The 25,831-nt window shown below is 43.6% G+C and overlaps 21 non-coding genes across 21 annotated transcripts; all 21 read left to right on the top strand.

Annotated features, from left to right (window-relative positions):
• The first annotated feature begins 174 nt into the window (after window positions 1-174).
• TRNAN-GUU (transfer RNA asparagine (anticodon GUU)) lies at window positions 175-248 on the top strand. Its single transcript has one exon. It is a non-coding gene; the product is annotated as a tRNA-Asn (tRNA).
• Window positions 249-2,140: 1,892 nt separating this feature from the next.
• TRNAN-GUU (transfer RNA asparagine (anticodon GUU)) lies at window positions 2,141-2,214 on the top strand. The gene has a single exon. It is a non-coding gene; the product is annotated as a tRNA-Asn (tRNA).
• A 209-nt stretch (window positions 2,215-2,423) lies between these two features.
• On the top strand, window positions 2,424-2,497 carry TRNAN-GUU (transfer RNA asparagine (anticodon GUU)). Its single transcript has one exon. It is a non-coding gene; the product is annotated as a tRNA-Asn (tRNA).
• A 1,069-nt stretch (window positions 2,498-3,566) lies between these two features.
• Window positions 3,567-3,641, top strand: TRNAN-GUU (transfer RNA asparagine (anticodon GUU)). Its single transcript has one exon. It is a non-coding gene; the product is annotated as a tRNA-Asn (tRNA).
• A 778-nt stretch (window positions 3,642-4,419) lies between these two features.
• On the top strand, window positions 4,420-4,493 carry TRNAN-GUU (transfer RNA asparagine (anticodon GUU)). Its single transcript has one exon. It is a non-coding gene; the product is annotated as a tRNA-Asn (tRNA).
• Window positions 4,494-5,280: 787 nt separating this feature from the next.
• TRNAN-GUU (transfer RNA asparagine (anticodon GUU)) lies at window positions 5,281-5,354 on the top strand. The gene has a single exon. It is a non-coding gene; the product is annotated as a tRNA-Asn (tRNA).
• A 1,893-nt stretch (window positions 5,355-7,247) lies between these two features.
• TRNAN-GUU (transfer RNA asparagine (anticodon GUU)) lies at window positions 7,248-7,321 on the top strand. Its single transcript has one exon. It is a non-coding gene; the product is annotated as a tRNA-Asn (tRNA).
• A 209-nt stretch (window positions 7,322-7,530) lies between these two features.
• On the top strand, window positions 7,531-7,604 carry TRNAN-GUU (transfer RNA asparagine (anticodon GUU)). The gene has a single exon. It is a non-coding gene; the product is annotated as a tRNA-Asn (tRNA).
• Window positions 7,605-8,671: 1,067 nt separating this feature from the next.
• Window positions 8,672-8,745, top strand: TRNAN-GUU (transfer RNA asparagine (anticodon GUU)). Its single transcript has one exon. It is a non-coding gene; the product is annotated as a tRNA-Asn (tRNA).
• Window positions 8,746-9,522: 777 nt separating this feature from the next.
• On the top strand, window positions 9,523-9,596 carry TRNAN-GUU (transfer RNA asparagine (anticodon GUU)). The gene has a single exon. It is a non-coding gene; the product is annotated as a tRNA-Asn (tRNA).
• Window positions 9,597-10,383: 787 nt separating this feature from the next.
• TRNAN-GUU (transfer RNA asparagine (anticodon GUU)) lies at window positions 10,384-10,458 on the top strand. The gene has a single exon. It is a non-coding gene; the product is annotated as a tRNA-Asn (tRNA).
• A 1,923-nt stretch (window positions 10,459-12,381) lies between these two features.
• On the top strand, window positions 12,382-12,455 carry TRNAN-GUU (transfer RNA asparagine (anticodon GUU)). Its single transcript has one exon. It is a non-coding gene; the product is annotated as a tRNA-Asn (tRNA).
• A 787-nt stretch (window positions 12,456-13,242) lies between these two features.
• On the top strand, window positions 13,243-13,316 carry TRNAN-GUU (transfer RNA asparagine (anticodon GUU)). The gene has a single exon. It is a non-coding gene; the product is annotated as a tRNA-Asn (tRNA).
• Window positions 13,317-15,211: 1,895 nt separating this feature from the next.
• TRNAN-GUU (transfer RNA asparagine (anticodon GUU)) lies at window positions 15,212-15,285 on the top strand. The gene has a single exon. It is a non-coding gene; the product is annotated as a tRNA-Asn (tRNA).
• Window positions 15,286-15,494: 209 nt separating this feature from the next.
• Window positions 15,495-15,568, top strand: TRNAN-GUU (transfer RNA asparagine (anticodon GUU)). Its single transcript has one exon. It is a non-coding gene; the product is annotated as a tRNA-Asn (tRNA).
• A 1,642-nt stretch (window positions 15,569-17,210) lies between these two features.
• On the top strand, window positions 17,211-17,284 carry TRNAN-GUU (transfer RNA asparagine (anticodon GUU)). The gene has a single exon. It is a non-coding gene; the product is annotated as a tRNA-Asn (tRNA).
• A 1,903-nt stretch (window positions 17,285-19,187) lies between these two features.
• TRNAN-GUU (transfer RNA asparagine (anticodon GUU)) lies at window positions 19,188-19,261 on the top strand. Its single transcript has one exon. It is a non-coding gene; the product is annotated as a tRNA-Asn (tRNA).
• A 786-nt stretch (window positions 19,262-20,047) lies between these two features.
• TRNAN-GUU (transfer RNA asparagine (anticodon GUU)) lies at window positions 20,048-20,121 on the top strand. Its single transcript has one exon. It is a non-coding gene; the product is annotated as a tRNA-Asn (tRNA).
• A 494-nt stretch (window positions 20,122-20,615) lies between these two features.
• TRNAN-GUU (transfer RNA asparagine (anticodon GUU)) lies at window positions 20,616-20,689 on the top strand. Its single transcript has one exon. It is a non-coding gene; the product is annotated as a tRNA-Asn (tRNA).
• A 3,040-nt stretch (window positions 20,690-23,729) lies between these two features.
• On the top strand, window positions 23,730-23,803 carry TRNAN-GUU (transfer RNA asparagine (anticodon GUU)). Its single transcript has one exon. It is a non-coding gene; the product is annotated as a tRNA-Asn (tRNA).
• A 494-nt stretch (window positions 23,804-24,297) lies between these two features.
• TRNAN-GUU (transfer RNA asparagine (anticodon GUU)) lies at window positions 24,298-24,371 on the top strand. The gene has a single exon. It is a non-coding gene; the product is annotated as a tRNA-Asn (tRNA).
• Window positions 24,372-25,831: the final 1,460 nt, after the last annotated feature.

The raw sequence follows: 25,831 nt of genomic DNA on the forward strand, positions 1-25,831 counted from the left end.
TGTTTTGCGATGAATGAAAGCTGAAACGTGAACCTCTGTTGAAACTTCGAAAGTGTTGAATTAAAGAGGAAAGACAATATTGAAAGGAGTTCATCTGTTCGAATTGAGAGGTAAACTTTGGTTCATGTTCCAGAGTTGAAAGCCTTTCCCCATTGATAACCCACAACACATCTTGTCTCTGTGGCGCAATTGGTTAGCGCGTTCGACTGTTAATCGAAAGGTTGGTGGTTCAATCCCACCCAGGGGCGATTTTTTTTCATCGCTGACTCTGTTCCGGCTCACGTGCTGTCTGCGATGAATGAAAGCTGATTTGTGAACCTCAGTGACGCTTCCGAAGTGTTTTATTGAAGAGGAAAGGTTATTGAATGAGTTCATCTGTTGGACTTGAGAGGTATTCGTTGGTGCATGTTCCAGAGGTGAATGCCTTTCACCCCATTTGAAGATTATTGACAGATCCTGTCTCTGTGGTGCAATCGGTGCACTTGTTTGGCTGTTTCCTGGAATGAATGGTGGTTCAATCCCACCCAGGGACGATTTTTTTTTATTGCTGACTGTTCCTGCTGACGTGCTGTCTGCGATGAATGAAAGCTGAAATGTGAACCTCAGTTGACACTTCACAAGTATTGATTGAAGAGGAAAGACAATTGAAAGGAGTTCATCTGTTGGACTTGAGAGGTATTTGTTGGTGCCTGTTCCAGAGATGAATGCCTTTCACCCCATTTGAAGATTTATGACAGATCCTTTCTCTGTGGCGCAATCGGTGCGCGTGTTTGGCTGTTTCCCTAAAATATGGTGTTTCAATCTCTCCCAAGGGACGTTTATTTTAAAATTACTGACACTGGTCCTGCTCCTGAGCAGTTTTGCGATGAATGAAAGCTGAAACGTGAACCTCAATTGACACTTCAAAAGTGTTGAATTGAAGAGGACAGGCAATTGAAAGAAGCTCACCTGTTGGACTTGAGAGGTATTTGTTGGTTCTTGTTCCAGATGTGAATGCCTTTTGCCACATGAGAAATTTTATGACAAATCCTGTCTCTGTGTTGCAATTGGTTAGTGTGTAAGGCTGTTAACCAAAAAGTTGGTGGTTCAATCCAACCCAAGGACAATTTTCTTTTGATCGCTGACACCGTTCCTGCTCATGTGCTGTCCGCGATGAATGAAAGCTGAAATGTAAACCTCAGTTGACACTTCCAAAGTATTGATTGAAGAGGAAAGGCAATTGAAAGGAGTTCTTTGGTTCATGTTCCAGAGTTGAATGCCTTTCGCCCCAATTGAAGATTTATGACAGATCCTGTCTCTGTGGCGCATTCGGTGTGCGTGTTTGGCTGTTTCCCGAAACGATGCTGTTTCAATCTCTCCCAAGGACGATTATTTTTAAATTACTGACACTGGTCCTGCTCCTGAGCTGTTTCGCGATGAATGAAAGCTGAAAGGTGAACCTCAGTTGACACTTAAAAAGTGTTAAATTAATGAGGAAAGGCAATTAAAGGGAGTTCCTCGGTTAGACTTGAGAGGCATTCTTTGGGTCTTGTTCCAGATGTGAATGCCTTTCTCCCCATTTGAAAATTTATCTCAGTTCCTGTCTCTGTGGCGCAAACGGTTTGCGTGTTCGGCTGTTTCCCGAAGGGATGGTCGTTTAATCTTGCCCAAGGACGATTATACTGACACTTTTCCTGCTCCTGAGCTGTTTTGCGATGAATGAAAGCTGAAACGTGAACCTCAGTTGAAACTTCGAAAGTGTTGAATTAAAGAGGAAAGACAATTGAAAGGAGTTCATCTGTTCGAATTGAGAGGTAATCTTTGGTTCATGTTCCAGATTGAAAGCCTTTCCCCATTGATAACCCACAACGCATCTTGTCTCTGGGCGCAATTGGTTAGTGCGTTCGACTGTTAATCGAAATGGTTGGTGGTTCAATCCCACCCAGGGACGATTTTTTAAATCGCTGACTCTGTTCCTGCTCACGTGGCGTCTGCGATGAATGAAAGCTGATTTGTGAACCTCAGTTGACGCTTCCGAAGTGTTTTATTGAAAAGGAAAGGTTACTGAAGGAGTTCATCTGTTGGACTTGAGAGGTATTCGTTGGTTCTTGTTCCAGATGTGAATGCCTTTTGCCCCATGAGAAGTTTTATGACAGATCCTGTCTCTGTGTTGCAATTGGTAAGCGTGTTCGGCTGTTAACCGAAAGGTTGGTGGTTCAATCCCACCCAGGGACAATTTTCTTTTTATCGCTGGCACTGTTCCTGCTCATGTGCTGTCCGCGATGAATGAAAGCTGATTTGTGAACCTCAGTTGACGCTTACAAAGTGTTTTATTGAAGAGGAAAGGCTATTGAAAAGAGTTCATCTGTTGGATTTGAGAGGTATTCGTTGGTTCATGTTCCAGATTGAAAGCCTTTCCCCATTGATAACCCACAACACATCTTGTCTCTGTGGCGCAATTGGTTAGCGCGTTCGACTGTTAATCGAAAGGTTGGTGGTTCAATCCCACCCAGGGGCTATTTTTTTTCATCGCTGACTATTCCGGCTCACGTGCTGTCTGCGATGAATGAAAGCTGATTTGTGAACCTCAGTTGACGCTTCCGAAGTGTTTTATTGAAGAGGAAAGGTTATTGAATGAGTTCATCTGTTGGACTTGAGAGGTATTCGTTGGTGCATGTTCCAGAGGTGAATGCCTTTCACCCCATTTGAAGATTATTGACAGATCCTGTCTCTGTGGTGCAATCGGTGCACTTGTTTGGCTGTTTCCTGGAATGAATGGTGGTTCAATCCCACCCAGGGACGATTTTTTTTTATTGCTGACTGTTCCTGCTGACGTGCTGTCTGCGATGAATGAAAGCTGAAATGTGAACCTCAGTTGACACTTCACAAGTATTGATTGAAGAGGAAAGACAATTGAAAGGAGTTCATCTGTTGGACTTGAGAGGTATTTGTTGGTGCCTGTTCCAGAGATGAATGCCTTTCACCCCATTTGAAGATTTATGACAGATCCTTTCTCTGTGGCGCAATCGGTGCGCGTGTTTGGCTGTTTCCCTAAAATATGGTGTTTCAATCTCTCCCAAGGGACGTTTATTTTAAAATTACTGACACTGGTCCTGCTCCTGAGCAGTTTTGCGATGAATGAAAGCTGAAACGTGAACCTCAATTGACACTTCAAAAGTGTTGAATTGAAGAGGACAGGCAATTGAAAGAAGCTCACCTGTTGGACTTGAGAGGTATTTGTTGGTTCTTGTTCCAGATGTGAATGCCTTTCTCCCCATTTGAAAATTTATCTCAGATCCTGTCTCTGTGGCGCAAACGGTTTGCGTGTTCGGCTGTTTCCCGAAGGGATGGTGGTTTAATCTTGCCCAAGGACGATTATTTTTATGTCACTGACACTGTTCCTGCTCCTGAGCTGTTTTGCGATGAATGAAAGCTGAAACGTGAACCTCTGTTGAAACTTCGAAAGTGTTGAATTAAAGAGGAAAGACAATATTGAAAGGAGTTCATCTGTTCGAATTGAGAGGTAAACTTTGGTTCATGTTCCAGAGTTGAAAGCCTTTCCCCATTGATAACCCACAACACATCTTGTCTCTGTGGCGCAATTGGTTAGCGCGTTCGACTGTTAATCAGAAAGGTTGGTGGTTCAATCCCACCCAGGGGCGATTTTTTTTCATCGCTGACTCTGTTCCGGCTCACGTGCTGTCTGCGATGAATGAAAGCTGATTTGTGAACCTCAGTTGACGCTTCCGAAGTGTTTTATTGAAGAGGAAAGGTTATTGAAGGAGTTCATCTGTTGGACTTGAGAGGTATTCGTTGGTGTATGTTCCAGAGGTGAATGCCTTTCACCCCATTTGAAGATTTTTGACAGATCCTGTCTCTGTGGCGCAATCGGTGTGCTTGTTTGGCTGTTTCCTGGAATGAATGGTGGTTCAATCCCACCCAGGGGCGATTTTTTTTATTGCTGACTGTTCCTGCTCACGTTCTGTGTGCGATGAATGAAAGCTTCAATGTGAACCTCTGTTGACACTTCAAAAGTATTGATTGAAGAGGAAAGGCAATTGAAAGGAGTTCATCTGTTGGACGAGAGAGGAATTCTTTGGTTCATGTTCCAGAGTTGAATGCCTTTTGCCCCATGAGAAGTTTTATGACAGATCCTGTCTCTGTGTTGCAATTGGTCAGCATGTAAGGCTGTTAACCGAAAAGTTGGTGGTTCAATCCCACCCAGGGACAATTTTCTTTTGATCGCTGACACTGTTCCTGCTCATGTGCTGTCCGCGATGAATGAAAGCTGATTTGTGAACCTCAGTTGACGCTTACAAAGTGTTTTATTGAAGAGGAAAGGCTATTGAAAAGAGTTCATCTGTTGGATTTGAGAGGTATTCTTTGGTTCATGTTCCAGAGTTGAATGCCTTTCCCCATTGATGACACGCAACATATCTTGTCTCTGTGGCATAATTGGTTGGCACGTTTGGCTGTTATCCGAAAGGTCGGTGGTTCAATCCCACCCAGGGACAATTTTCTTTTTATCGCTGACACTGTTCCTGCTCATGTGCTGTCTTCGATGAATGAAAGCTGAAATGTGAACCTCAGTTGACAATTCCAAAGTATTGATTGAAGAGGAAAGGCAATTGAAAGGAGTTCATCTGTTGGACGAGAGAGGAATTATTTGGTTCATGTTCCAGAGTTGAATGCCTTACACCCCAATTGAAAATTTATGACAGATCCTGTCTCTATGGCGCATTCAGTGTGCGTGTTTGGCTGTTTCCCGAAAAGATGGTGTTTCAATCTCTCCCAAGGACGATTATTTTTAAACTACTGACACTGGTCCTGCTCCTGAGCTGTTTCGCGATGAATGAAAGCTGAAAGGTGAACCTCAGTTGACACTTCAAAAGTGTTAAATTAATGAGGAAAGGCAATTAAAGGGAGTTCCTCGGTTAGACTTGAGAGGCATTCTTTGGGTCTTGTTCCAGATGTGAATGCCTTTCTCCCCATTTGAAAATTTATCTCAGATCCTGTCTCTGTGGCGCAAACGGTTTGCGTGTTCGGCTGTTTCCCGAAGGGATGGTGGTTTAATCTTGCCCAAGGACGATTATTTTTATGTCACTGACACTGTTCCTGCTCCTGAGCTGTTTTGCGATGAATGAAAGCTGAAACGTGAACCTCTGTTGAAACTTCGAAAGTGTTGAATTAAAGAGGAAAGACAATATTGAAAGGAGTTCATCTGTTCGAATTGAGAGGTAAACTTTGGTTCATGTTCCAGAGTTGAAAGCCTTTCCCCATTGATAACCCACAACACATCTTGTCTCTGTGGCGCAATTGGTTAGCGCGTTCGACTGTTAATCGAAAGGTTGGTGGTTCAATCCCACCCAGGGGCGATTTTTTTTCATCGCTGACTCTGTTCCGGCTCACGTGCTGTCTGCGATGAATGAAAGCTGATTTGTGAACCTCAGTGACGCTTCCGAAGTGTTTTATTGAAGAGGAAAGGTTATTGAATGAGTTCATCTGTTGGACTTGAGAGGTATTCGTTGGTGCATGTTCCAGAGGTGAATGCCTTTCACCCCATTTGAAGATTATTGACAGATCCTGTCTCTGTGGTGCAATCGGTGCACTTGTTTGGCTGTTTCCTGGAATGAATGGTGGTTCAATCCCACCCAGGGACGATTTTTTTTTATTGCTGACTGTTCCTGCTGACGTGCTGTCTGCGATGAATGAAAGCTGAAATGTGAACCTCAGTTGACACTTCACAAGTATTGATTGAAGAGGAAAGACAATTGAAAGGAGTTCATCTGTTGGACTTGAGAGGTATTTGTTGGTGCCTGTTCCAGAGATGAATGCCTTTCACCCCATTTGAAGATTTATGACAGATCCTTTCTCTGTGGCGCAATCGGTGCGCGTGTTTGGCTGTTTCCCTAAAATATGGTGTTTCAATCTCTCCCAAGGGACGTTTATTTTAAAATTACTGACACTGGTCCTGCTCCTGAGCAGTTTTGCGATGAATGAAAGCTGAAACGTGAACCTCAATTGACACTTCAAAAGTGTTGAATTGAAGAGGACAGGCAATTGAAAGAAGCTCACCTGTTGGACTTGAGAGGTATTTGTTGGTTCTTGTTCCAGATGTGAATGCCTTTTGCCACATGAGAAATTTTATGACAAATCCTGTCTCTGTGTTGCAATTGGTTAGTGTGTAAGGCTGTTAACCAAAAAGTTGGTGGTTCAATCCAACCCAAGGACAATTTTCTTTTGATCGCTGACACCGTTCCTGCTCATGTGCTGTCCGCGATGAATGAAAGCTGAAATGTAAACCTCAGTTGACACTTCCAAAGTATTGATTGAAGAGGAAAGGCAATTGAAAGGAGTTCTTTGGTTCATGTTCCAGAGTTGAATGCCTTTCGCCCCAATTGAAGATTTATGACAGATCCTGTCTCTGTGGCGCATTCGGTGTGCGTGTTTGGCTGTTTCCCGAAACGATGCTGTTTCAATCTCTCCCAAGGACGATTATTTTTAAATTACTGACACTGGTCCTGCTCCTGAGCTGTTTCGCGATGAATGAAAGCTGAAAGGTGAACCTCAGTTGACACTTAAAAAGTGTTAAATTAATGAGGAAAGGCAATTAAAGGGAGTTCCTCGGTTAGACTTGAGAGGCATTCTTTGGGTCTTGTTCCAGATGTGAATGCCTTTCTCCCCATTTGAAAATTTATCTCAGTTCCTGTCTCTGTGGCGCAAACGGTTTGCGTGTTCGGCTGTTTCCCGAAGGGATGGTCGTTTAATCTTGCCCAAGGACGATTATACTGACACTTTTCCTGCTCCTGAGCTGTTTTGCGATGAATGAAAGCTGAAACGTGAACCTCAGTTGAAACTTCGAAAGTGTTGAATTAAAGAGGAAAGACAATTGAAAGGAGTTCATCTGTTCGAATTGAGAGGTAATCTTTGGTTCATGTTCCAGATTGAAAGCCTTTCCCCATTGATAACCCACAACGCATCTTGTCTCTGGGCGCAATTGGTTAGTGCGTTCGACTGTTAATCGAAATGGTTGGTGAGTTCAATCCCACCCAGGGACGATTTTTTAAATCGCTGACTCTGTTCCTGCTCACGTGGCGTCTGCGATGAATGAAAGCTGATTTGTGAACCTCAGTTGACGCTTCCGAAGTGTTTTATTGAAAAGGAAAGGTTACTGAAGGAGTTCATCTGTTGGACTTGAGAGGTATTCGTTGGTTCTTGTTCCAGATGTGAATGCCTTTTGCCCCATGAGAAGTTTTATGACAGATCCTGTCTCTGTGTTGCAATTGGTAAGTGTGTTCGGCTGTTAACCGAAAGGTTGGTGGTTCAATCCCACCCAGGGACAATTTTCTTTTTATCGCTGACACTGTTCCTGCTCATGTGCTGTCCGCGATGAATGAAAGCTGATTTGTGAACCTCAGTTGACGCTTACAAAGTGTTTTATTGAAGAGGAAAGGCTATTGAAAAGAGTTCATCTGTTGGATTTGAGAGGTATTCGTTGGTTCATGTTCCAGATTGAAAGCCTTTCCCCATTGATAACCCACAACACATCTTGTCTCTGTGGCGCAATTGGTTAGCGCGTTCGACTGTTAATCGAAAGGTTGGTGGTTCAATCCCACCCAGGGGCGATTTTTTTTCATCGCTGACTATTCCGGCTCACGTGCTGTCTGCGATGAATGAAAGCTGATTTGTGAACCTCAGTTGACGCTTCCGAAGTGTTTTATTGAAGAGGAAAGGTTATTGAATGAGTTCATCTGTTGGACTTGAGAGGTATTCGTTGGTGCATGTTCCAGAGGTGAATGCCTTTCACCCCATTTGAAGATTATTGACAGATCCTGTCTCTGTGGTGCAATCGGTGCACTTGTTTGGCTGTTTCCTGGAATGAATGGTGGTTCAATCCCACCCAGGGACGATTTTTTTTTATTGCTGACTGTTCCTGCTGACGTGCTGTCTGCGATGAATGAAAGCTGAAATGTGAACCTCAGTTGACACTTCACAAGTATTGATTGAAGAGGAAAGACAATTGAAAGGAGTTCATCTGTTGGACTTGAGAGGTATTTGTTGGTGCCTGTTCCAGAGATGAATGCCTTTCACCCCATTTGAAGATTTATGACAGATCCTTTCTCTGTGGCGCAATCGGTGCGCGTGTTTGGCTGTTTCCCTAAAATATGGTGTTTCAATCTCTCCCAAGGGACGTTTATTTTAAAATTACTGACACTGGTCCTGCTCCTGAGCAGTTTTGCGATGAATGAAAGCTGAAACGTGAACCTCAATTGACACTTCAAAAGTGTTGAATTGAAGAGGACAGGCAATTGAAAGAAGCTCACCTGTTGGACTTGAGAGGTATTTGTTGGTTCTTGTTCCAGATGTGAATGCCTTTCTCCCCATTTGAAAATTTATCTCAGATCCTGTCTCTGTGGCGCAAACGGTTTGCGTGTTTGGCTGTTTCCCGAAGGGATGGTGGTTTAATCTTGCCCAAGGACGATTATTTTTGTCACTGACACTGTTCCTGCTCCTGAGCTGTTTTGCAATGAATGAAAGCTGAAACGTGAACCTCAGTTGAAACTTCGAAAGTGTTGAATTAAAGAGGAAAGACAATATTGAAAGGAGTTCATCTGTTCGAATTGAGAGGTAAACTTTGGTTCATGTTCCAGAGTTGAAAGCCTTTCCCCATTGATAACCCACAACACATCTTGTCTCTGTGGCACAATTGGTTAGCGCGTTCGACTGTTAATCGAAAGGTTGGTGGTTCAATCCCACCCAGGGGCGATTTTTTTTCATCGCTGACTCTGTTCCGGCTCACGTGCTGTCTGCGATGAATGAAAGCTGATTTGTGAACCTCAGTGACGCTTCCGAAGTGTTTTATTGAAGAGGAAAGGTTATTGAATGAGTTCATCTGTTGGACTTGAGAGGTATTCGTTGGTGTATGTTCCAGAGGTGAATGCCTTTCACCCCATTTGAAGATTTTTGACAGATCCTGTCTCTGTGGCGCAATCGGTGTGCTTGTTTGGCTGTTTCCTGGAATGAATGGTGGTTCAATCCCACCCAGGGGCGATTTTTTTTATTGCTGACTGTTCCTGCTCACGTTCTGTGTGCGATGAATGAAAGCTTCAATGTGAACCTCTGTTGACACTTCAAAAGTATTGATTGAAGAGGAAAGGCAATTGAAAGGAGTTCATCTGTTGGACGAGAGAGGAATTCTTTGGTTCATGTTCCAGAGTTGAATGCCTTTTGCCCCATGAGAAGTTTTATGACAGATCCTGTCTCTGTGTTGCAATTGGTCAGCGTGTAAGGCTGTTAACCGAAAAGTTGGTGGTTCAATCCCACCCAGGGACAATTTTCTTTTGATCGCTGACACTGTTCCTGCTCATGTGCTGTCCGCGATGAATGAAAGCTGATTTGTGAACCTCAGTTGACGCTTACAAAGTGTTTTATTGAAGAGGAAAGGCTATTGAAAAGAGTTCATCTGTTGGATTTGAGAGGTATTCTTTGGTTCATGTTCCAGAGTTGAATGCCTTTCCCCATTGATGACACGCAACATATCTTGTCTCTGTGGCATAATTGGTTGGCACGTTTGGCTGTTATCCGAAAGGTCGGTGGTTCAATCCCACCCAGGGACAATTTTCTTTTTATCGCTGACACTGTTCCTGCTCATGTGCTGTCTTCGATGAATGAAAGCTGAAATGTGAACCTCAGTTGACAATTCCAAAGTATTGATTGAAGAGGAAAGGCAATTGAAAGGAGTTCATCTGTTGGACGAGAGAGGAATTATTTGGTTCATGTTCCAGAGTTGAATGCCTTACACCCCAATTGAAAATTTATGACAGATCCTGTCTCTATGGCGCATTCAGTGTGCGTGTTTGGCTGTTTCCCGAAAAGGTGGTGTTTCAATCTCTCCCAAGGACGATTATTTTTAAACTACTGACACTGGTCCTGCTCCTGAGCTGTTTCGCGATGAATGAAAGCTGAAAGGTGAACCTCAGTTGACACTTCAAAAGTGTTAAATTAATGAGGAAAGGCAATTAAAGGGAGTTCCTCGGTTAGACTTGAGAGGCATTCTTTGGGTCTTGTTCCAGATGTGAATGCCTTTCTCCCCATTTGAAAATTTATCTCAGATCCTGTCTCTGTGGCGCAACCGGTTTGCGTGTTCGGCTGTTTCCCGAAGGGATGGTGGTTTAATCTTGCCCAAGGACGATTATTTTTATGTCACTGACACTGTTCCTGCTCCTGAGCTGTTTTGCGATGAATGAAAGCTGAAACGTGAACCTCTGTTGAAACTTCGAAAGTGTTGAATTAAAGAGGAAAGACAATATTGAAAGGAGTTCATCTGTTCGAATTGAGAGGTAAACTTTGGTTCATGTTCCAGAGTTGAAAGCCTTTCCCCATTGATAACCCACAACAAATCTTGTCTCTGTGGTGCAATTGGTTAGCGTGTTCTGACTGTTAATTGAAAGGTTGGTGGTTCAATCCCACCCAGGGGCGATTTTTTTTCATCGCTGACTCTGTTCCGGCTCACGTGCTGTCTGCGATGAATGAAAGCTGATTTGTGAACCTCAGTTGACGCTTCCGAAGTGTTTTATTGAAGAGGAAAGGTTATTGAATGAGTTCATCTGTTGGACTTGAGAGGTATTCGTTGGTGCATGTTCCAGAGGTGAATGCCTTTCACCCCATTTGAAGATTATTGACAGATCCTGTCTCTGTGGTGCAATCGGTGCGCTTGTTTGGCTCTTTCCTGGAATGAATGGTGGTTCAATCCCACCCAGGGACGATTTTTTTTTATTGCTGACTGTTCCTGCTGACGTGCTGTCTGCGATGAATGAAAGCTGAAATGTGAACCTCAGTTGACACTTCAAAAGTATTGATTGAAGAGGAAAGACAATTGAAAGGAGTTCATCTGTTGGACTTGAGAGGTATTCGTTGGTGCCTGTTCCAGAGATGAATGCCTTTCACCCCATTTGAAGATTTATGACAGATCCTTTCTCTGTGGCGCAATCGGTGCGCGTGTTTGGCTGTTTCCCTAAAATATGGTGTTTCAATCTCTCCCAAGGACGATTATTTTTAAATTACTGACACTGGTCCTGCTCCTGAGCTGTTTCGCGATGAATGAAAGCTGAAAGGTGAACCTCAGTTGACACTTCAAAAGTGTTAAATTAATGAGGAAAGGCAATTAAAGGGAGTTCCTCGGTTAGACTTGAGAGGCATTCTTTGGGTCTTGTTCCAGATGTGAATGCCTTTCTCCCCATTTGAAAATTTATCTCAGATCCTGTCTCTGTGGCGCAAACGGTTTGCGTGTTTGGCTGTTTCCCGAAGGGATGGTGGTTTAATCTTGCCCAAGGACGATTATTTTTGTCACTGACACTGTTCCTGCTCCTGAGCTGTTTTGCAATGAATGAAAGCTGAAACGTGAACCTCAGTTGAAACTTCGAAAGTGTTGAATTAAAGAGGAAAGACAATATTGAAAGGAGTTCATCTGTTCGAATTGAGAGGTAAACTTTGGTTCATGTTCCAGAGTTGAAAGCCTTTCCCCATTGATAACCCACAACACATCTTGTCTCTGTGGTGCAATTGGTTAGCGCGTTCGAAGGTTAATCGAAAGGTTGGTGGTTCAATCACACCCAGGGGCGATTTTTTTTCATCGCTGACTCTGTTCCGGCTCACGTGCTGTCTGCGATGAATGAAAGCTGATTTGTGAACCTCAGTTGATGCTTCAGAAGTGTTTTATTGAAGAGGAAAGGTTATTGAAGGAGTTCATCTGTTGGACTTGAGAGGTATTCGTTGGTGTATGTTCCAGAGGTGAATGCCTTTCACCCCATTTGAAGATTTTTGACAGATCCTGTCTCTGTGGCGCAATCGGTGTGCTTGTTTGGCTGTTTCCTGGAATGAATGGTGGTTCAATCCCACCCAGGGGCGATTTTTTTTTATTGCTGACTGTTCCTGCTTACGTTCTGTGTGCGATGAATGAAAGCTTCAATGTGAACCTCTGTTGACACTTCAAAAGTGTTGAATTAAAGAGGAAAGGCAATTGAAAGGAGTTCATCTGTTGGACGAGAGAGGAATTCTTTGGTTCATGTTCCAGAGTTGAATGCCTTTTGCCCCATGAGAAGTTTTATGACAGATCCTGTCTCTGTGTTGCAATTGGTCAGCATGTAAGGCTGTTAACCGTAAAAGTCGGTGGTTCAAACCCACCCAGGGACAATTTTCTTTTGATCGCTGACACTGTTCCTGCTCATGTGCTGTCCGCGATGAATGAAAGCTGATTTGTGAACCTCAGTTGACGCTTACAAAGTGTTTTATTGAAGAGGAAAGGCCATTGAAAAGTGTTCATCTGTTGGATTTGAGAGGTATTCTTTGGTTCATGTTCCAGAGTTGAATGCCTTTCCCCATTGATGACACACAACATATCTTGTCTCTGTGGCGCAATTGGTTGGCACGTTTGGCTGTTATCCGAAAGGTCGGTGGTTCAATCCCACCCAGGGACAATTTTCTTTTTATCGCTGACACTGTTCCTGCTCATGTGCTGTCTTCGATGAATACAAGCTGAAATGTGAACCTCAGTTGACACTTCCAAAGTATTGATTGAAGAGGAAAGGCAATTGAAAGGAGTTCATATGTTGGACGAGAGAGGAATTATTTGGTTCATGTTCCAGAGTTGAATGCCTTACACCCCATTTGAAAATTTATGACAGATCCTGTCTCTATGGCGCATTCAGTGTGCGTGTTTGGCTGTTTCCCGAAAAGATGGTGTTTCAATCTCTCCCAAGGACGATTATTTTTAAACTACTGACACTGGTCCTGCTCCTGAGCTGTTTCGCGATGAATGAAAGCTGAAAGGTGAACCTCAGTTGACACTTCAAAAGTGTTAAATTCATGAGGAAAGGCAATTAAACGGAGTTCCTCGGTTAGACTTGAGAGGCATTCTTTGGGTCTTGTTCCAGATGTGAATGCCTTTCTCCCCATTTGAAAATTTATCTCAGATCCTGTCTCTGTGGCGCAAACGGTTTGCGTGTTCGGCTGTTTCCCGAAGGGATGGTGGTTTAATCTTGCCCAAGGACGATTATTTTTATGTCACTGACACTGTTCCTGCTCCTGAGCTGTTTTGCGATGAATGAAAGCTGAAACGTGAACCTCTGTTGAAACTTCGAAAGTGTTGAATTAAAGAGGAAAGACAATATTGAAAGGAGTTCATCTGTTCGAATTGAGAGGTAAACTTTGGTTCATGTTCCAGAGTTGAAAGCCTTTCCCCATTGATAACCCACAACACATCTTGTCTCTGTGGCGCAATTGGTTAGCGCGTTCGACTGTTAATCGAAAGGTTGGTGGTTCAATCCCACCCAGGGGCGATTTTTTTTCATCGCTGACTCTGTTCCGGCTCACGTGCTGTCTGCGATGAATGAAAGCTGATTTGTGAACCTCAGTGACGCTTCCGAAGTGTTTTATTGAAGAGGAAAGGTTATTGAATGAGTTCATCTGTTGGACTTGAGAGGTATTCGTTGGTGCATGTTCCAGAGGTGAATGCCTTTCACCCCATTTGAAGATTAATTGACAGATCCTGTCTCTGTGGTGCAATCAGTGCACTTGTTTGGCTGTTTCCTGGAATGAATGGTGGTTCAATCCCACCCAGGGACGATTTTTTTTTATTGCTGACTGTTCCTGCTGACGTGCTGTCTGCGATGAATGAAAGCTGAAATGTGAACCTCAGTTGACACTTCACAAGTATTGATTGAAGAGGAAAGACAATTGAAAGGAGTTCATCTGTTGGACTTGAGAGGTATTTGTTGGTGCCTGTTCCAGAGATGAATGCCTTTCACCCCATTTGAAGATTTATGACAGATCCTTTCTCTGTGGCGCAATCGGTGCGCGTATTTGGCTGTTTCCCTAAAATATGGTGTTTCAATCTCTCCCAAGGGACGTTTATTTTAAAATTACTGACACTGGTCCTGCTCCTGAGCAGTTTTGCGATGAATGAAAGCTGAAACGTGAACCTCAATTGACACTTCAAATGTGTTGAATTGAAGAGGACAGGCAATTGAAAGAAGCTCACCTGTTGGACTTGAGAGGTATTTGTTGGTTCTTGTTCCAGATGTGAATGCCTTTTGCCACATGAGAAATTTTATGACAAATCCTGTCTCTGTGTTGCAATTGGTTAGTGTGTAAGGCTGTTAACCAAAAAGTTGGTGGTTCAATCCAACCCAAGGACAATTTTCTTTTGATCGCTGACACCGTTCCTGCTCATGTGCTGTCCGCGATGAATGAAAGCTGAAATGTAAACCTCAGTTGACACTTCCAAAGTATTGATTGAAGAGGAAAGGCAATTGAAAGGAGTTCTTTGGTTCATGTTCCAGAGTTGAATGCCTTTCGCCCCAATTGAAGATTTATGACAGATCCTGTCTCTGTGGCGCATTCGGTGTGCGTGTTTGGCTGTTTCCCGAAAAGATGGTGTTTCAATCTCTCCCAAGGACGATTATTTTTAAATTACTGACACTGGTCCTGCTCCTGAGCTGTTTCGCGATGAATGAAAGCTGAAAGGTGAACCTCAGTTGACACTTAAAAAGTGTTAAATTAATGAGGAAAGGCAATTAAAGGGAGTTCCTCGGTTAGACTTGAGAGGCATTCTTTGGGTCTTGTTCCAGATGTGAATGCCTTTCTCCCCATTTGAAAATTTATCTCAGTTCCTGTCTCTGTGGCGCAAACGGTTTGCGTGTTCGGCTGTTTCCCGAAGGGATGGTCGTTTAATCTTGCCCAAGGACGATTATACTGACACTTTTCCTGCTCCTGAGCTGTTTTGCGATGAATGAAAGCTGAAACGTGAACCTCAGTTGAAACTTCGAAAGTGTTGAATTAAAGAGGAAAGACAATTGAAAGGAGTTCATCTGTTCGAATTGAGAGGTAATCTTTGGTTCATGTTCCAGATTGAAAGCCTTTCCCCATTGATAACCCACAACGCATCTTGTCTCTGGGCGCAATTGGTTAGTGCGTTCGACTGTTAATCGTAAATGGTTGGTGGTTCTAATCCCACCCAGGGACGATTTTTTAAATCGCTGACTCTGTTCCTGCTCACGTGGCGTCTGCGATGAATGAAAGCTGATTTGTGAACCTCAGTTGACGCTTCCGAAGTGTTTTATTGAAGAGGAAAGGTTACTGAAGGAGTTCATCTGTTGGACTTGAGAGGTATTCGTTGGTTCTTGTTCCAGATGTGAATGCCTTTTGCCCCATGAGAAGTTTTATGACAGATCCTGTCTCTGTGTTGCAATTGGTTAGCGTGTTCGGCTGTTAACCGAAAGGTTGGTGGTTCAATCCCACCCAGGGACAATTTTCTTTTTATCGCTGACACTGTTCCTGCTCATGTGCTGTCCGCGATGAATGAAAGCTGATTTGTGAACCTCAGTTGACGCTTACAAAGTGTTTTATTGAAGAGGAAAGGCTATTGAAAAGAGTTCATCTGTTGGATTTGAGAGGTATTCGTTGGTTCATGTTCCAGATTGAAAGCCTTTCCCCATTGATAACCCACAACACATCTTGTCTCTGTGGCGCAATTGGTTAGCGCGTTCGACTGTTAATCGAAAGGTTGGTGGTTCAATCCCACCCAGGGGCGATTTTTTTTCATCGCTGACTCTGTTCCGGCTCACGTGCTGTCTGCGATGAATGAAAGCTGATTTGTGAACCTCAGTTGACGCTTCCGAAGTGTTTTATTGAAGAGGAAAGGTTATTGAATGAGTTCATCTGTTGGCCTTGAGAGGTATTCGTTGGTGCATGTTCCAGAGGTGAATGCCTTTCACCCCATTTGAAGATTATTGACAGATCCTGTCTCTGTGGTGCAATCGGTGTGCTTGTTTGGCTGTTTCCTGGAATGAATGGTGGTTCAATCCCACCCAGGGGCGATTTTTTTTATTGCTGACTGTTCCTGCTCACGTTCTGTGTGCGATGAATGAAAGCTTCAATGTGAACCTCTGTTGACACTTCAAAAGTGTTGAATTAAAGAGGAAAGGCAATTGAAAGGAGTTCATCTGTTGGACGAGAGAGGAATTCTTTGGTTCATGTTCCAGAGTTGAATGCCTTTTGCCCCATGAGAAGTTTTATGACAGATCCTGTCTCTGTGTTGCAATTGGTCAGCGTGTAAGGCTGTTAAGCCGTAAAAGTTGGTGGTTCAATCCCACCCAGGGACAATTTTCTTTTGATCGCTGACACTGTTCTTGCTCATGTGCTGTCCGCGATGAATGAAAGCTGATTTGTGAACCTCAGTTGACGCTTACAAAGTGTTTTATTGAAGAGGAAAGGCTATTGAAAAGAGTTCATCTGTTGGATTTGAGAGGTATTCTTTGGTTCATGTTCCAGAGTTGAATGCCTTTCCCCATTGATGACACACAACATATCTTGTCTCTGTGGCGCAATTGGTTGGCACGTTTGGCTGTTATCCGAAAGGTCGGTGGTTCAATCCCACGCAGGGACAATTTTCTTTTTATCGCTGACACTGTTCCTGCTCATGTGCTGTCTTCGATGAATGAAAGCTGAAATGTGAACCTCAGTTGACACTTCCAAAGTATTGATTGAAGAGGAAAGGCAATTGAAAGGAGTTCATCTGTTGGACGAGAGAGGAATTATTTGGTTCATGTTCCAGAGTTGAATGCCTTACACCCCAATTGAAAATTTATGACAGATCCTGTCTCTATGGCGCATTCAGTGTGCGTGTTTGGCTGTTTCCCGAAAAGATGGTGTTTCAATCTCTCCCAAGGACGATTATTTTTAAACTAATGACACTGGTCCTGCTCCTGAGCTGTTTCGCGATGAATGAAAGCTGAAAGGTGAACCTCAGTTGACACTTCAAAAGTGTTAAATTAATGAGGAAAGGCAATTAAAGGGAGTTCCTCGGTTAGACTTGAGAGGCATTCTTTGGGTCTTGTTCCAGATGTGAATGCCTTTCTCCCCATTTGAAAATTTATCTCAGATCCTGTCTCTGTGGCGCAAACGGTTTGCGTGTTCGGCTGTTTCCCGAAGGGATGGTGGTTTAATCTTGCCCAAGGACGATTATTTTTATGTCACTGACACTGTTCCTGCTCCTGAGCTGTTTTGCGATGAATGAAAGCTGAAACGTGAACCTCTGTTGAAACTTCGAAAGTGTTGAATTAAAGAGGAAAGACAATATTGAAAGGAGTTCATCTGTTCGAATTGAGAGGTAAACTTTGGTTCATGTTCCAGAGTTGAAAGCCTTTCCCCATTGATAACCCACAACACATCTTGTCTCTGTGGCGCAATTGGTTAGCGCGTTCGACTGTTAATCGAAAGGTTGGTGGTTCAATCCCACCCAGGGGCGATTTTTTTTCATCGCTGACTCTGTTCCGGCTCACGTGCTGTCTGCGATGAATGAAAGCTGATTTGTGAACCTCAGTTGACGCTTCCGAAGTGTTTTATTGAAGAGGAAAGGTTATTGAATGAGTTCATCTGTTGGCCTTGAGAGGTATTCGTTGGTGCATGTTCCAGAGGTGAATGCCTTTCACCCCATTTGAAGATTATTGACAGATCCTGTCTCTGTGGTGCAATCGGTGCACTTGTTTGGCTGTTTCCTGGAATGAATGGTGGTTCAATCCCACCCAGGGACGATTTTTTTTTATTGCTGACTGTTCCTGCTGACGTGCTGTCTGCGATGAATGAAAGCTGAAATGTGAACCTCAGTTGACACTTCACAAGTATTGATTGAAGAGGAAAGACAATTGAAAGGAGTTCATCTGTTGGACTTGAGAGGTATTTGTTGGTGCCTGTTCCAGAGATGAATGCCTTTCACCCCATTTGAAGATTTATGACAGATCCTTTCTCTGTGGCGCAATCGGTGCGCGTGTTTGGCTGTTTCCCTAAAATATGGTGTTTCAACCTCTCCCAAGGGACGTTTATTTTAAAATTACTGACACTGGTCCTGCTCCTGAGCAGTTTTGCGATGAATGAAAGCTGAAACGTGAACCTCAATTGACACTTCAAAAGTGTTGAATTGAAGAGGACAGGCAATTGAAAGAAGCTCACCTGTTGGACTTGAGAGGTATTTGTTGGTTCTTGTTCCAGATGTGAATGCCTTTTGCCACATGAGAAGTTTTATGACAAATCCTGTCTCTGTGTTGCAATTGGTTAGTGTGTAAGGCTGTTAACCAAAAAGTTGGTGGTTCAATCCAACCCAAGGACAATTTTCTTTTGATCGCTGACACCGTTCCTGCTCATGTGCTGTCCGCGATGAATGAAAGCTGAAATGTAAACCTCAGTTGACACTTCCAAAGTATTGATTGAAGAGGAAAGGCAATTGAAAGGAGTTCTTTGGTTCATGTTCCAGAGTTGAATGCCTTTCGCCCCAATTGAAGATTTGTGACAGATCCTGTCTCTGTGGCGCAAACGGTTTGCGTGTTCGGCTGTTTCCCGAAGGGATGGTGGTTTAATCTTGCCCAAGGACGATTATACTGACACTTTTCCTGCTCCTGAGCTGTTTTGCGATGAATGAAAGCTGAAACGTGAACCTCAGTTGAAACTTCGAAAGTGTTGAAATAAAGAGGAAAGACAATTGAAAGGAGTTCATCTGTTTGAATTGAGAGGTAATCTTTGGTTCATGTTCCAGATTGAAAGCCTTTCCCCATTGATAACCCACAACGCACCTTGTCTCTGGGCTCAATTGGTTAGTGCGTTCGACTGTTAATCGTAAATGGTTGGTGGTTCAATCCCACCCAGGGACGATTTTTTAAATCGCTGACTCTGTTCCTGCTCACGTGGCGTCTGCGATGAATGAAAGCTGATTTGTGAACCTCAGTTGACGCTTCCGAAGTGTTTTATTGAAGAGGAAAGGTTACTGAAGGAGTTCATCTGTTGGACTTGAGAGGTATTCGTTGGTTCTTGTTCCAGATGTGAATGCCTTTAGCCCCATGAGAAGTTTTATGACAGATCCTGTCTCTGTGTTGCAATTGGTTAACGGCAATTGGTTAACGTGTTCGGCTGTTAACCGAAAGGTTGGTGGTTCAATCCCACCCAGGGACAATTTTCTTTTTATCGCTGACACTGTTCCTGCTCATGTGCTGTCCGCGATGAATGAAAGCTGATTTGTGAACCTCAGTTGACGCTTACAAAGTGTTTTATTGAAGAGGAAAGGCTATTGAAAAGAGTTCATCTGTTGGATTTGAGAGGTATTCGTTGGTTCATGTTCCAGATTGAAAGCCTTTCCCCATTGATAACCCACAACACATCTTGTCTCTGTGGCGCAATTGGTTAGTGCGTTCGACTGTTAATCGAAAGGTTGGTGGTTCAATCCCACCCAGGGGCGATTTTTTTTCATCGCTGACTCTGTTCCGGCTCACGTGCTGTCTGCGATGAATGAAAGCTGATTTGTGAACCTCAGTTGACGCTTCCGAAGTGTTTTATTGAAGAGGAAAGGTTATTGAAGGAGTTCATCTGTTGGACTTGAGAGGAATTATTTGGTTCATGTTCCAGAGTTGAATGCCTTACACCCCAATTGAAAATTTATGACAGATCCTGTCTCTATGGCGCATTCAGTGTGCGTGTTTGGCTGTTTCCCGAAAAGATGGTGTTTCAATCTCTCCCAAGGACGATTATTTTTAAACTACTGACACTGGTCCTGCTCTTGAGCTGTTTCGCGATGAATGAAAGCTGAAAGGTGAACCTCAGTTGACACTTCAAAAGTGTTAAATTAATGAGGAAAGGCAATTAAAGGGAGTTCCTCGGTTAGACTTGAGAGGCATTCTTTGGGTCTTGTTCCAGATGTGAATGCCTTTCTCCCCATTTGAAAATTTATCTCAGATCCTGTCTCTGTGGCGCAAATGGTTTGCGTGTTCGGCTGTTTCCCGAAGGGATGGTGGTTTAATCTTGCCCAAGGACGATTATTTTTATGTCACTGACACTGTTCCTGCTCCTGAGCTGTTTTGCGATGAATGAAAGCTGAAACGTGAACCTCTGTTGAAACTTCGAAAGTGTTGAATTAAAGAGGAAAGACAATATTGAAAGGAGTTCATCTGTTCGAATTGAGAGGTAAACTTTGGTTCATGTTCCAGAGTTGAAAGCCTTTCCCCATTGATAACCCACAACACATCTTGTCTCTGTGGTGCAATTGGTTAGCGCGTTCGATTGTTAATCGAAAGGTTGGTGGTTCAATCCCACCCAGGGGCGATTTTTTTTCATCGCTGACTCTGTTCCTGCTCACGTGCTGTCTGCGATGAATGAAAGCTGATTTGTGAACCTCAGTTGACGCTTCCGAAGTGTTTTATTGAAGAGGAAAGGTTATTGAATGAGTTCATCTGTTGGACTTGAGAGGTATTCGTTGGTGCATGTTCCAGAGGTGAATGTCTTTCACCCCATTTGAAGATTTTTGGCAGATCCTGTCTCTGTTCTGCAATCGGTGTGCTTGTTTGGCTGTTTCCTGGAATGAATGGTGGTTCAATCCCACCCAGGGACGGTTTCTTTTTTTATTGCTGACTGTTCCTGCTGACGTGCTGTCTGCGATGAATGAAAGCTGAAATGTGAACCTCAGTTGACACTTCAAAAGTATTGATTGAAGAGGAAAGGCAATTGAAAGGAGTTCATCTGTTGGACGAGAGAGGAATTCTTTGGTTCATGTTCCAGAGTTGAATGCCTTTCCCCATTGATGACACGCAACATATCTTGTCTCTGTGGCGCAATTGTTTGGCACGTTTGGCTGTTATCCAAAAGGTCGGTGGTTCAATCCCACCCAGGGACAATTTTCTTTTTATCGCTGACACTGTTCCGGCTCACGTGCTGTCTGCGATGAATGAAAGCTGATTTGTGAACCTCAGTTGACGCTTCCGAAGTGTTTTATTGAAGAGGAAAGGTTATTGAATGAGTTCATCTGTTGGACTTGAGAGGTATTCGTTGGTGCATGTTCCAGAGGTGAATGCCTTTCACCCCATTTGAAGATTATTGACAGATCCTGTCTCTGTGGTGCAATCAGTGCACTTGTTTGGCTGTTTCCTGGAATGAATGGTGGTTCAATCCCACCCAGGGACGATTTTTTTTTATTGCTGACTGTTCCTGCTGACGTGCTGTCTGCGATGAATGAAAGCTGAAATGTGAACCTCAGTTGACACTTCACAAGTATTGATTGAAGAGGAAAGACAATTGAAAGGAGTTCATCTGTTGGACTTGAGAGGTATTCGTTGGTGCCTGTTCCAGAGATGAATGCCTTTCACCCCATTTGAAGATTTATGACAGATCCTTTCTCTGTGGCGCAATCGGTGCGCGTGTTTGGCTGTTTCCCTAAAATATGGTGTTTCAATCTCTCCCAAGGGACGTTTATTTTAAAATTACTGACACTGGTCCTGCTCCTGAGCAGTTTTGCGATGAATGAAAGCTGAAAGGTGAACCTCAATTGACACTTCAAAAGTGTTGAATTGAAGAGGACAGGCAATTGAAAGAAGCTCACCTGTTGGACTTGAGAGGTATTTGTTGGTTCTTGTTCCAGATGTGAATGCCTTTTGCCCCATGAGAAGTTTTATGACAAATCCTGTCTCTGTGGTGCAATTGGTTCGTGTGTTCGGCTGTCCACCAAAAGGTTGGTGTTTCAATCCCACCCAGGGACGATTTTCTTTTGATCGCTGACACTGTTCCTGCTGACGTGCTGTCCGCGATGAATGAAAGCTGATTTGTGAACCTCAGTTGACGCTTCCAAAGTGTTTTATTGAAGAGGAAAGGCTATTGAAAAGAGTTCATCTGTTGGATTTGAGAGGTATTCGTTGGTTCATGTTCCAGAGTTTATGCCTTTCCCCATTGATGATACACAACATATCTTGTCTCTGCGGTGCAATTGGTTGGCACGTTTGGCTGTTATTCGAAAGGTTGGTAGTTCAATCCCACCCGGGGACGATTTTTTTCATCGCTGACTCTGTTCCTGCTCACGTGCTGTCTGCGATGAATGAAAGCTGATTTGTGAACCTCAGTTGACGCTTCCGAAGTGTTTTATTGAAGAGGAAAGGTTATTGAATGAGTTCATCTGTTGGACTTGAGAGGTATTCGTTGGTGCATGTTCCAGAGGTGAATGTCTTTCACCCCATTTGAAGATTTTTGGCAGATCCTGTCTCTGTTCTGCAATCGGTGTGCTTGTTTGGCTGTTTCCTGGAATGAATGGTGGTTCAATCCCACCCAGGGACGGTTTCTTTTTTTATTGCTGACTGTTCCTGCTGACGTGCTGTCTGCGATGAATGAAAGCTGAAATGTGAAGCTCAGTTGACACTTCAAAAGTATTGATTGAAGAGGAAAGGCAATTGAAAGGAGTTCATCTGTTGGACGAGAGAGGAATTCTTTGGTTCATGTTCCAGAGTTGAATGCCTTTCCCCATTGATGACACGCAACATATCTTGTCTCTGTGGCGCTTTGGCACGTTTGGCTGTTATCCAAAAGGTCGGTGGTTCAATCCCACCCAGGGACAATTTTCTTTTTATCGCTGACACTGTTCCGGCTCACGTGCTGTCTGCGATGAATGAAAGCTGATTTGTGAACCTCAGTTGATGCTTCCGAAGTGTTTTATTGAAGAGGAAAGGTTATTGAAGGAGTTCATCTGTTGGACTTGAGAGGTATTCGTTGGTGTATGTTCCAGAGGTAAATGCCTTTCACCCCATTTGAAGATTTTTGACAGATCCTGTCTCTGTGGTGCAATCGGTGTGCTTGTTTGGCTGTTTCCTGGAATGAATGGTGGTTCAATCCCACCCAGGGACGATTTTTTTCCATCGCTGACTCTGTTCCGGCTCACGTGCTGTCTGCGATGAATGAAAGCTGAAATGTGAACCTCAGTTGACACTTCAAAAGTATTGATTGAAGAGGAAAGACAATTGAAAGGAGTTCATCTGTTGGACTTGAGAGGTATTCGTTGGTGCCTGTTCCAAAGATGAATGCCTTTCACCCCATTTGAAGATTTATGACAGATCCTTTCTCTGTGGCGCAATCGGTGCGCGTGTTTGGCTGTTTCCCTAAAATATGGTGTTTCAATCTCTCCCAAGGGACGTTTATTTTAAAATTACTGACACTGGTCCTGCGACTGAGCAGTTTTGCGATGAATGAAAGCTGAAACGTGAACCTCAATTGACACTTCAAAAGTGTTGAATTGAAGAGGACAGGCAATTGAAAGAAGCTCACCTGTTGGACTTGAGCGGTATTTGTTGGTTCTTGTTCCAGATGTGAATGCCTTTTGCCCCATGAGAAGTTTTATGACAGATCTTGTCTCTGTGTTGCAATTGGTTAGTGTGTAAGGCTGTTAACCACAAAGTTGGTGGTTCAATCCAACCCAAGGACAATTTTCTTTTGATCGCTGACACCGTTCCTGCTCATGTGCTGTCCGCGATGAATGAAAGCTGAAATGTAAACCTCAGTTGACACTTCCAAAGTATTGATTGAAGAGGAAAGGCAATTGAAAGGAGTTCTTTGGTTCATGTTCCAGAGTTGAATGCCTTTCGCCCCAATTGAAGATTTATGACAGATCCTGTCTCTGTGGCGCAAACGGTTTGCGTGTTCGGCTGTTTCCCGAAGGGATGGTGGTTTAATCTTGCCCAAGGACGATTATTTTTATGTCACTGACACTGTTCCTGCTCCTGAGCTGTTTTGCGATGAATGAAAGCTGAAACGTGAACCTCTGTTGAAACTTCGAAAGTGTTGAATTAAAGAGGAAAGACAATATTGAAAGGAGTTCATCTGTTCGAATTGAGAGGTAAACTTTGGTTCATGTTCCAGAGTTGAAAGCCTTTCCCCATTGATAACCCACAACACATCTTGTCTCTGTGGTGCAATTGGTTAGCGCGTTCGATTGTTAATCGAAAGGTTGGTGGTTCAATCCCACCCAGGGGCGATTTTTTTTCATCGCTGACTCTGTTCCTGCTCACGTGCTGTCTGCGATGAATGAAAGCTGATTTGTGAACCTCAGTTGACGCTTCCGAAGTGTTTTATTGAAGAGGAAAGGTTATTGAATGAGTTCATCTGTTGGACTTGAGAGGTATTCGTTGGTGCATGTTCCAGAGGTGAATGTCTTTCACCCCATTTGAAGATTTTTGGCAGATCCTGTCTCTGTTCTGCAATCGGTGTGCTTGTTTGGCTGTTTCCTGGAATGAATGGTGGTTCAATCCCACCCAGGGACGGTTTCTTTTTTTATTGCTGACTGTTCCTGCTGACGTGCTGTCTGCGATGAATGAAAGCTGAAATGTGAACCTCAGTTGACACTTCAAAAGTATTGATTGAAGAGGAAAGGCAATTGAAAGGAGTTCATCTGTTGGACGAGAGAGGAATTCTTTGGTTCATGTTCCAGAGTTGAATGCCTTTCCCCATTGATGACACGCAACATATCTTGTCTCTGTGGCGCAATTGTTTGGCACGTTTGGCTGTTATCCAAAAGGTCGGTGGTTCAATCCCACCCAGGGACAATTTTCTTTTTATCGCTGACACTGTTCCGGCTCACGTGCTGTCTGCGATGAATGAAAGCTGATTTGTGAACCTCAGTTGACGCTTCCGAAGTGTTTTATTGAAGAGGAAAGGTTATTGAATGAGTTCATCTGTTGGACTTGAGAGGTATTCGTTGGTGCATGTTCCAGAGGTGAATGCCTTTCACCCCATTTGAAGATTATTGACAGATCCTGTCTCTGTGGTGCAATCAGTGCACTTGTTTGGCTGTTTCCTGGAATGAATGGTGGTTCAATCCCACCCAGGGACGATTTTTTTTTATTGCTGACTGTTCCTGCTGACGTGCTGTCTGCGATGAATGAAAGCTGAAATGTGAACCTCAGTTGACACTTCACAAGTATTGATTGAAGAGGAAAGACAATTGAAAGGAGTTCATCTGTTGGACTTGAGAGGTATTCGTTGGTGCCTGTTCCAGAGATGAATGCCTTTCACCCCATTTGAAGATTTATGACAGATCCTTTCTCTGTGGCGCAATCGGTGCGCGTGTTTGGCTGTTTCCCTAAAATATGGTGTTTCAATCTCTCCCAAGGGACGTTTATTTTAAAATTACTGACACTGGTCCTGCTCCTGAGCAGTTTTGCGATGAATGAAAGCTGAAAGGTGAACCTCAATTGACACTTCAAAAGTGTTGAATTGAAGAGGACAGGCAATTGAAAGAAGCTCACCTGTTGGACTTGAGAGGTATTTGTTGGTTCTTGTTCCAGATGTGAATGCCTTTTGCCCCATGAGAAGTTTTATGACAAATCCTGTCTCTGTGGTGCAATTGGTTCGTGTGTTCGGCTGTCCACCAAAAGGTTGGTGTTTCAATCCCACCCAGGGACGATTTTCTTTTGATCGCTGACACTGTTCCTGCTGACGTGCTGTCCGCGATGAATGAAAGCTGATTTGTGAACCTCAGTTGACGCTTCCAAAGTGTTTTATTGAAGAGGAAAGGCTATTGAAAAGAGTTCATCTGTTGGATTTGAGAGGTATTCGTTGGTTCATGTTCCAGAGTTTATGCCTTTCCCCATTGATGATACACAACATATCTTGTCTCTGCGGTGCAATTGGTTGGCACGTTTGGCTGTTATTCGAAAGGTTGGTAGTTCAATCCCACCCAGGGACGATTTTTTTCATCGCTGACTCTGTTCCTGCTCACGTGCTGTCTGCGATGAATGAAAGCTGATTTGTGAACCTCAGTTGACGCTTCCGAAGTGTTTTATTGAAGAGGAAAGGTTATTGAATGAGTTCATCTGTTGGACTTGAGAGGTATTCGTTGGTGCATGTTCCAGAGGTGAATGTCTTTCACCCCATTTGAAGATTTTTGGCAGATCCTGTCTCTGTTCTGCAATCGGTGTGCTTGTTTGGCTGTTTCCTGGAATGAATGGTGGTTCAATCCCACCCAGGGACGGTTTCTTTTTTTATTGCTGACTGTTCCTGCTGA

Source organism: Myxine glutinosa, chromosome 4, assembly GCF_964187855.1.
Source record: "Myxine glutinosa chromosome 4, kmMyxGlut1.1, whole genome shotgun sequence".
Taxonomy (NCBI): domain Eukaryota; kingdom Metazoa; phylum Chordata; class Myxini; order Myxiniformes; family Myxinidae; genus Myxine; species Myxine glutinosa.